Source organism: Ambystoma mexicanum, chromosome 9 (assembly GCF_040938575.1).
Source record: "Ambystoma mexicanum isolate Mex_15411 chromosome 9, UKY_AmexF1_1, whole genome shotgun sequence".
Classification (NCBI taxonomy): domain Eukaryota; kingdom Metazoa; phylum Chordata; class Amphibia; order Caudata; family Ambystomatidae; genus Ambystoma; species Ambystoma mexicanum.
In genome coordinates, this window is record NC_090931.1 from 1,432,516,900 (window position 1) to 1,432,524,468 (window position 7,569).

The window sequence follows — 7,569 nt, forward strand, 5'->3', positions numbered from 1 at the left end:
AAGCGTCAGCACGCAATAATTGCAGAATATCACGGGTGGAATGGGAGGGGCTGAGCGCACAGTCTGAATATTCAAAGTGTTGCAGGAAGTGACCAGTAGCGTTGGGTCATGAGGCTGGTGGGGCTAAGTTACACAATCATGGAGGATAGTGGGTGGCACGGGTTGCCTGTCACTAGGAATCGCATGAAAGCGTTGGACATAATGTGTTCTGTTCTTGTTATCCGGCAGGGTCATTGTGCAAGGGAAGGTAATATTACTAACTAGGCAACCAAAGAGGTGTGTCGTGGAGAAGGGGGGGGGGGGTTGTACATTGTTACGAGAAGGTGAATGACACAGGGTGCCTATCATCAATTATAGCACAGGTATACCAGGTGCAGTGAGTGACTTGTGGTGTAGGGTGGTGGGATGGTGAGGGATGTGGGGGTTCAGATGTCGGATGACAAGGGGTGCCTGTTACCAGGGATTGCGTGAATGCATAAGACATATTCCTTGTGTCATGACCGGTGGGAAAAGATCTTGCATATCTTAGGGTCATTGTGCGCAGGTGAGTAGTCGTCCTACCTGGGTAGCCAATGATGTGTGTCATAGGGACAAGGGGGATAGTAGCGCCTTATTATCTGAGAGTGGATTACCGGTGATTGCACAGATTCATGGTAATACAATACATTATGTTTTGATGGACAAAACGATGCTCAGGGGTTCGGGTGTAAAGTCAACCATGGGAACCAATGATGTGTATCAAACCACAGTTACAACGTTAGTCAAATTTCAAAGGAAAACATTAAGCTTGTGGTCAGAGTTGAGGCCTAGGCTGCCAGTTTTGCATTTACAGATGAGCTTGGCCTCCCGCTGATGAGTTCCCTGTCGCCATCTCGCTGATCGCTTTTGATGATTTCCAATCCCACAAATCGTATGTCCTCTTTCTTGTCAAGTTGGTGTTTTTCTTGTCAATGTAGTGCCAGGGGATATCTTGCGTCTTGTGAGTTCAGTAGACCCAGGTGTTCTCTGATTCTGGTTCTTAGTTCCCGGATCGATTTCAGATTGCAGGTACAGATAATCACATAGAAGACAAACTTGGATTTGCAGTTTATGTATCATAGAACACCTGGGTCTACTGAACTCGGTAGACGCTAGATATCCCCTGGCACTACATTGGCCCACCTGCCAACCGTACATCGGCCCTTACCTAGGCCACCTCTAGCATGCATCATGCATACAGCCTTCATACCGGACCAGATACTCAGGGACTCGAGCCCTCAATTATATATATTAAAAGAAATGTCCCACCGCTACCACACGGCCTCCCTATTCACTTCCATATTGGCACATGCACATTAGACCGCCTTTGCCCGTGACAAACACGGCCACAACAGTCCTCTGCTCCAGCACCCTTGCTCCTCCAGGCCCGATTACTGGCAAAGGGCTACTCCAGAGCCACTTCCAAAGGGAACCCACAACCCCAAGTGCCCCGTGTGGCCCTCAAACTCACCTGATCGCCACTGCATGCACCGCAGCACGCAGCGCTTAGACAGATACACTACCAACACCATCCCAGACAGCGCCTTCTACGGCATCAGCCGACCCTCTCCCTAGGGCACTGGGGTCACCATTAGGCTCACCACCGCCCACCGTTAATACACTTTCCCTGGGGTCACAACACCACGCCTGCGCCATGCACCAGCTACTCGGCGCCACCACCCCAACCCAGCCTTCCCCACCCTTTGTTAACACAAACTCCCCACCCATACAGGAACCATACACCCCACCACCGTACTAATTTCATGTCCTCTCCCCCTGTAGCTGCTATCCAGCCTCCTTAATCAAGGAACAGGACTACTCATCTATCTTCCGGTAAGAACCTCCTCCCAACTCCAATTCCTCTAATATTGAGCTTTACCTGTTCTAATCAGCTAACTCGCGCCCCCCCCCCTTCTTTTCACCCATTGGTGCACCTCTGGCCCTTCCAATTGTTGACAATCATGTTTTATTTTCTAAAACTTGACATGCATATATCAATCACATCTTACTCACCTTGTCACTATACTACCCAAATGCAATCTGTATGCCCTCATGTAACCTGACAATGTTCCTTGTCACAACTCACATCACCACTCACGGCAACCCGCCACCCACCAAAACACCAATTGGCAATGTCACTATGGATCAACATCTCATCCTTGATAAAGACCTGCTGGTCGAAACACGCGTCATCTTTTTTCATGAGAATGGCACAACATATGCTCTAAAAACAGCAGCAACCTCATGCTAATAAAATCAAAACTACACTACTAACCAATTAGTAAGACTCATAATTTGCTTGTGCTAGACGCACTACCGCCTTGTCTACGCCTGGAAGACTTGCATTGATTTCGGGACGTGCTCTTCCTTGGGTACAATGCCGCTCTATGGGTAGAGATTTGCTGGATGTGGTGTCCTGTGAGTGCCAGAGGTAGTTTCCTCGGAGGTAGCCAAACCCTGGCCGAGGCATTGGCTCTGTCTGCATAGGTGCCACCAGAGGACCTGGTAAAGGCAGAAGCATCTGACCTACTGGATAAAGCAGGTCCTTGAATGGTGATGAAAGAGGCTCGTGAGTGGGTTCCTGCAGCACTGTCAGCTTTAACTCATGGATAACGTTCTTAAAGAAAGATCTCATTGTGGTGCAGCCATGAATTATTGAAATGTAGGAAATGACTCACCCTGTGCATGCCAAGAGGGTGTTAGAACCGGCTCTGTGGGTAGTACATGTATGTGGACAGCACACAGAGCATGATAATGTATTATACAGGTCAGGTAGGTTGTAAAGAAGCAAATGAGAATGATGCATAGTTGGGAGTGAGAGCCCCAAGTGCGTTGTTGACCACACAACCAAAGTCTGAAGTGATGGCCCAAATGGCACCACACACCCAGTAATCCCCAGCCCAGAATATTACTGAAGAGACTTCTAGGGAGTCGTCCCACATGAGTGCATTCCTTAATTCACTGGTGCTACTGTGCGAGGCAGAGCCAGGAAAGGAATGAGTTCCTTATGTGGGTTAGGAGCCCTGCTCGCAGACGCAGTTTGGCTCTAACGTACTCAAACATTAGGGTCCAATGGCGTATCATGCTTCTTTGCCATGATTTTAGTCACCCACACGTGTATACTGCGGTACAGTGCCTGGGTGACCAATGAAGCAGGCAGGCCTACTCACCCGCTGAGCTCGCCTCTCCACATCTTGAATGCAGCGTGTGGTGAGTGTTGATATATTTATTGCGAGTGCCTCTGGGCATCTGACCATCTGTTTTTCAACCGGCATCCACGGCCCCCGAGCCGGCAGATCCCTGTGCCTGCTCCCTTCCCTGAACCTGCACCCTCTTCCCGTTTCCTCCCCCTCGTGCCCCCCACCAGCTCGGATTGGCCGTGTGTGAGTGAAAACACCGGCTCTGATAGGCCCTCCATCTCCACTGCTTGCCCCATGGATCCGCCTCTCAGCCCCACCCACCATCCCTGATTGGAACAACAGAGGACCATTAGCAGGCCTTCCATGGCAGCCCTCTGCCCGGCAGCCCCTGTGGCTAAGGGCCACGAGGCAAAGGGCGGCTCCTACAATGGCGGCTTCAAGACGTGTCTGCAGGTGTCCGCAGGGGAAGCCAAGAGACACCAACAAAAACTGTAAGTGTGGCATGGGTGGGGTGTAGAGCAATTACTCTTCTCCAGAAAGCCCTCGCCACTCTACCTTACCTCACCATAACGTAGACTGCGATAGATTTGCAACATGCATACTTCGAGAGATTTGAGATCACCAGCCTATATCCATTGCATTGCATTACGCACTAACTTACTAGCCAATGTTAATGAGTGCCACACCTATAGAGAACCGCCAAGATTAACTTGCATCGCATCTAGACAGGATTATGAATGTTAGCATGTGCCACACTTAGATGGAATTCTTAACTGTAGCCTGTGTTGCATCTATCCAGGATTATGAATGTTAGCATGTGCCACACTTAAATGGAATTCTTAACTGTAGACTGCGTCACTTCTAGACAGGATTGTGAATGTTGGCATGCCACACTTAGACTGATTGTTTTACTTTAGCCTGCATCGCATCTATATGGAAATGTGAATGTTAGCATGTGCCACACTTAAATAAAACTATGAATGATGACAAGTGCAACACTTGAACGAAATCGAGATCACTAGCCTGCCTCACACCTAGATAGAATATTGAAATTAGCAAGCCCCACACTCTGATGGAATAGTGAATGATAACAAGCATCACACCTAGACATAATTGCAAGGACAGCAATGCCAACTAACCAATCCACTAACAATTTCATCCCTCGGCATACACCTCTCAAATTCTAACCAAACACAACCACAAGCCTAGAACACAGCAATCCGCACAAACTTCACTACACTGCAACAACAAAACAAACCGCACAAAGACTTGCACAACAGCACACAGTGACTACCATCCATAAAACACCCCAAGCCCAGCCAACGGACCCACCGGGCCAAGGCTGCCAATAGCACATAACTGCTCCCTTGTACTTTTCCAGCTTATTCCCACTAACTCACCCTCCCACCGCTCCCTCTTTCAGAGCCGCCAGAGCACCACTTGAGTGGTGATGGTGCACGGTACAAATCTCCTTTAACATTAACCAAGGTCACTACTGCAGACATTTGCATGCTACAAACTGCTGAGAGGCGAGCTAGACAGGTGGGCGCATCTGGCATATCAGATGTGGTGACACTTGTGTCCTGCACCATGAAGGGAAAGAAGACTGCTGCCAGTCTTAAGGGGTTTATGTATGAGATGTTTCAGGCACTGCAGACAGAGTTGGAGTAGAAAGCCCCTTGTGGGTAGCCTGTGGCGAAAACTTAGCCTTGCAGCTTGTTTTAGAAGGCTTGTGTGGTTTCATTGGCCACATCACAGAGTCGCAGATATTCAGCAAAATCGGTAACAGGCTCTCGCATGGCAGCGCATAGTATAATGCATCCAAAAGAGTCAGCCCCGAGTCTTGTGAGTCTGCAGTGAGCAGTGCCAGAGATCATGTTAAGGTGAGAAAACACAGACTGTTGGAGTGTTTTTTTCAGTGTTTACTGGCCGAGGTGGAGCTTAACACCCAAAGACCCCGACCCTCGGCAGAGTCGGACCCGAGTCTTGGGAGTCTTAGGAGTCCTTGTGAGGCTCTTTGGATAATAGCGAACAAACTCCAGTTGCTTTGCGTGAGCCGTCATGGATTCTTGTAAACTGCCTGTGCCTGCGACTGCAACTGCGATTAGGACTGGGAGAGCGAAGACAACGTAGTTACCTCACGTTCAGTAAGGAATGATCCAGTTGTAATGCCCAGCAAGACTTTGGTGGGGTGCTCAGGCACTGGTGAGGATTTGACTCCATGTATGCCTGCACAATGTATTTGTTGGTGCACATCCACGGAAAAGCAAATATCAGCAAAAAAAAGACTGCAACGACAGCAGACATTGATGTGATGTGGATCATGGCTTTGTAATTAGTAAGAGCAGATCCAGTAGCAGTATTCATATTGGTGCGAAGGGGGGGGGGGGCCTGTTGTTCCTTCAGAACCATCGCACCCCGAACATGCCATGATACCATCATTACGAGTGTTGGCATGGTAGGAGCGCCTGGGGTCGCTCCAGGATTGCTTGAAAGCTCAGCTCCCGTTGTGCACGGACTCGACTCCAGATGCGATGCAATCCACTGAGCCGGCTATTATAGAGCCGGGTGTACAACCTACCGTGCCATGGTATCTGAGTAGTTGGTATGATGTGAATGGAGCTACAAACGCTTTAAGTAAATCACCTACCATTGCCATAAAAGAAAGCTATGCAAATACTCATACTACAAATGATGAATTTGATGGAGATGCTAGCGGCGTCAACAAAGGAGACATTAAAGCTAACAGTGATAATGCTGAAGATGGTGCGCCTTAAGCCTTACACTCGCCCAACAACGTGCTAAAAAGAGAACTTTGAGGGAAAACTAAGCATAAACAGAGCTCATAATGAAAGGAGGGTAAGCCCTGCGTTGTTTGATTTGAACAAAGTCTTTCAAGCCCCCAAAACAGAGACCAACTGCATTAAAAACTCATCTGCCCCACAGAAGGGAGAAGAGGGAGAGTGTCAGAATGTGGTCGATAGACGAAACTCGATGGATATGATATGATATGATAAGGCATTTGTAACAGGCCTATACACAAGTGTTTCAAGGCGCGACGAGGCAGGGGGGGGGGGAACAAGGGGAGACAGACAACGATCTTACTAGGCCAGGTGTCATTCAGATCGCGCAAGTGCAAGGGTAGAGGGGAAGGGAAAAGTGCATGGGGGAAAGGGAGAGGGGAAAGTGCAGTACAGGGTTATAAGCATACAGCATACAGGATAAATAACAAGGGCCAGCTGGTGGCAAGTGCGAGGTAAGTGCAGACAAGTGCTGGGAAGGGGGGCTGTATGGATACAGACAGTCCCGTAGTGCAGGGGTTGCCGTGGAGGCAGTGCAGGGGAGAGTGGCTGGGCCGAGAACGGTGAATGGCCCAGTTGCAGATTCAGTGCAGTTTCAGTAGTATTAGCAGGGGAGAGGGGGAGAGAAAGCGGAGACAAAGAGGAAGGTTTTGAGGTGCTTCCGGAACCGGAGGTGGTTCTCCTCAAGTTTCAGGGAGGTAGGAAGGCTGTTCCAAAGGGAGGCCCCTGCAGTGGAAAGAGATCTGCCCCCAACTCGTTGTTTGGAGAAGCGGCTGACCCTGAGGGAGTTGGAGGCGGATGAGTGAAGAGCTCGAGAAGGAAGATATTTAGGAAGAGAGTTGAAGGTATTTTGGCCCAAGGCCCCAGACGGCCTTGTGGACAATGCAGAGGGTTTTGAACTTGATCCTCGCAGTCACTGGGAGCCAGTGTAGTGATTTCAGTCCTGGAGAGATACGGTCCCTGGGCTTGAGGCCAAGGACAAGTCTTGCAGTCCTGTTCTGGATGAGTTGCAAAGGGCGGAGAGTAGAGGCGGGCAGATTAAGATAGAGGCTGTTACAGTAGTCCAGCTTAGAGAGAACCAGGGCTCTAGAGACAGTGAGCTTCTGGGGGAAGGAGAGGAAAGGAAGGATACCTCTGAGGAGGTGTAGCTGGTAGTGTGACTTCTTAGAGACGTTGGATATGTGAGGAGAGAAGGAGAGTGTGGAGTCGAAGATGACCCCAAGGTTTTTTGCCTTGCAGGTAGGAGTAGGAAGAGGGCCCAAAGAGGCCGGCCAGAGAGCAGCAGGGAAGGAGGGAGTGGGGGTGCCGATGAGTAGAATCTCAGTCTTACTGGCATCAAGGCAGAGGTCGTTGGCGGCACACCATTCCTGGATAGCAGAAAGACAGTCAGAGATGAGGGAAGGAGAAGAGGAGGCCGAGGGTAGCCTGAAAATGAGTTGGGTATCATCCGCATAGCACTGAAAGTAGGGGCAGAGAGCGGCGATGTGGTGGGCGAGAAGTGCCAGATACTGGTTGAACAGCCAGGGAGAGAGGTTAGATCCCTGGGGGACACCACAGGTAGAGAAGAAGATGTCAGAGAGGAAAGACCCCAGTTGGACCTGGGAGGGTCG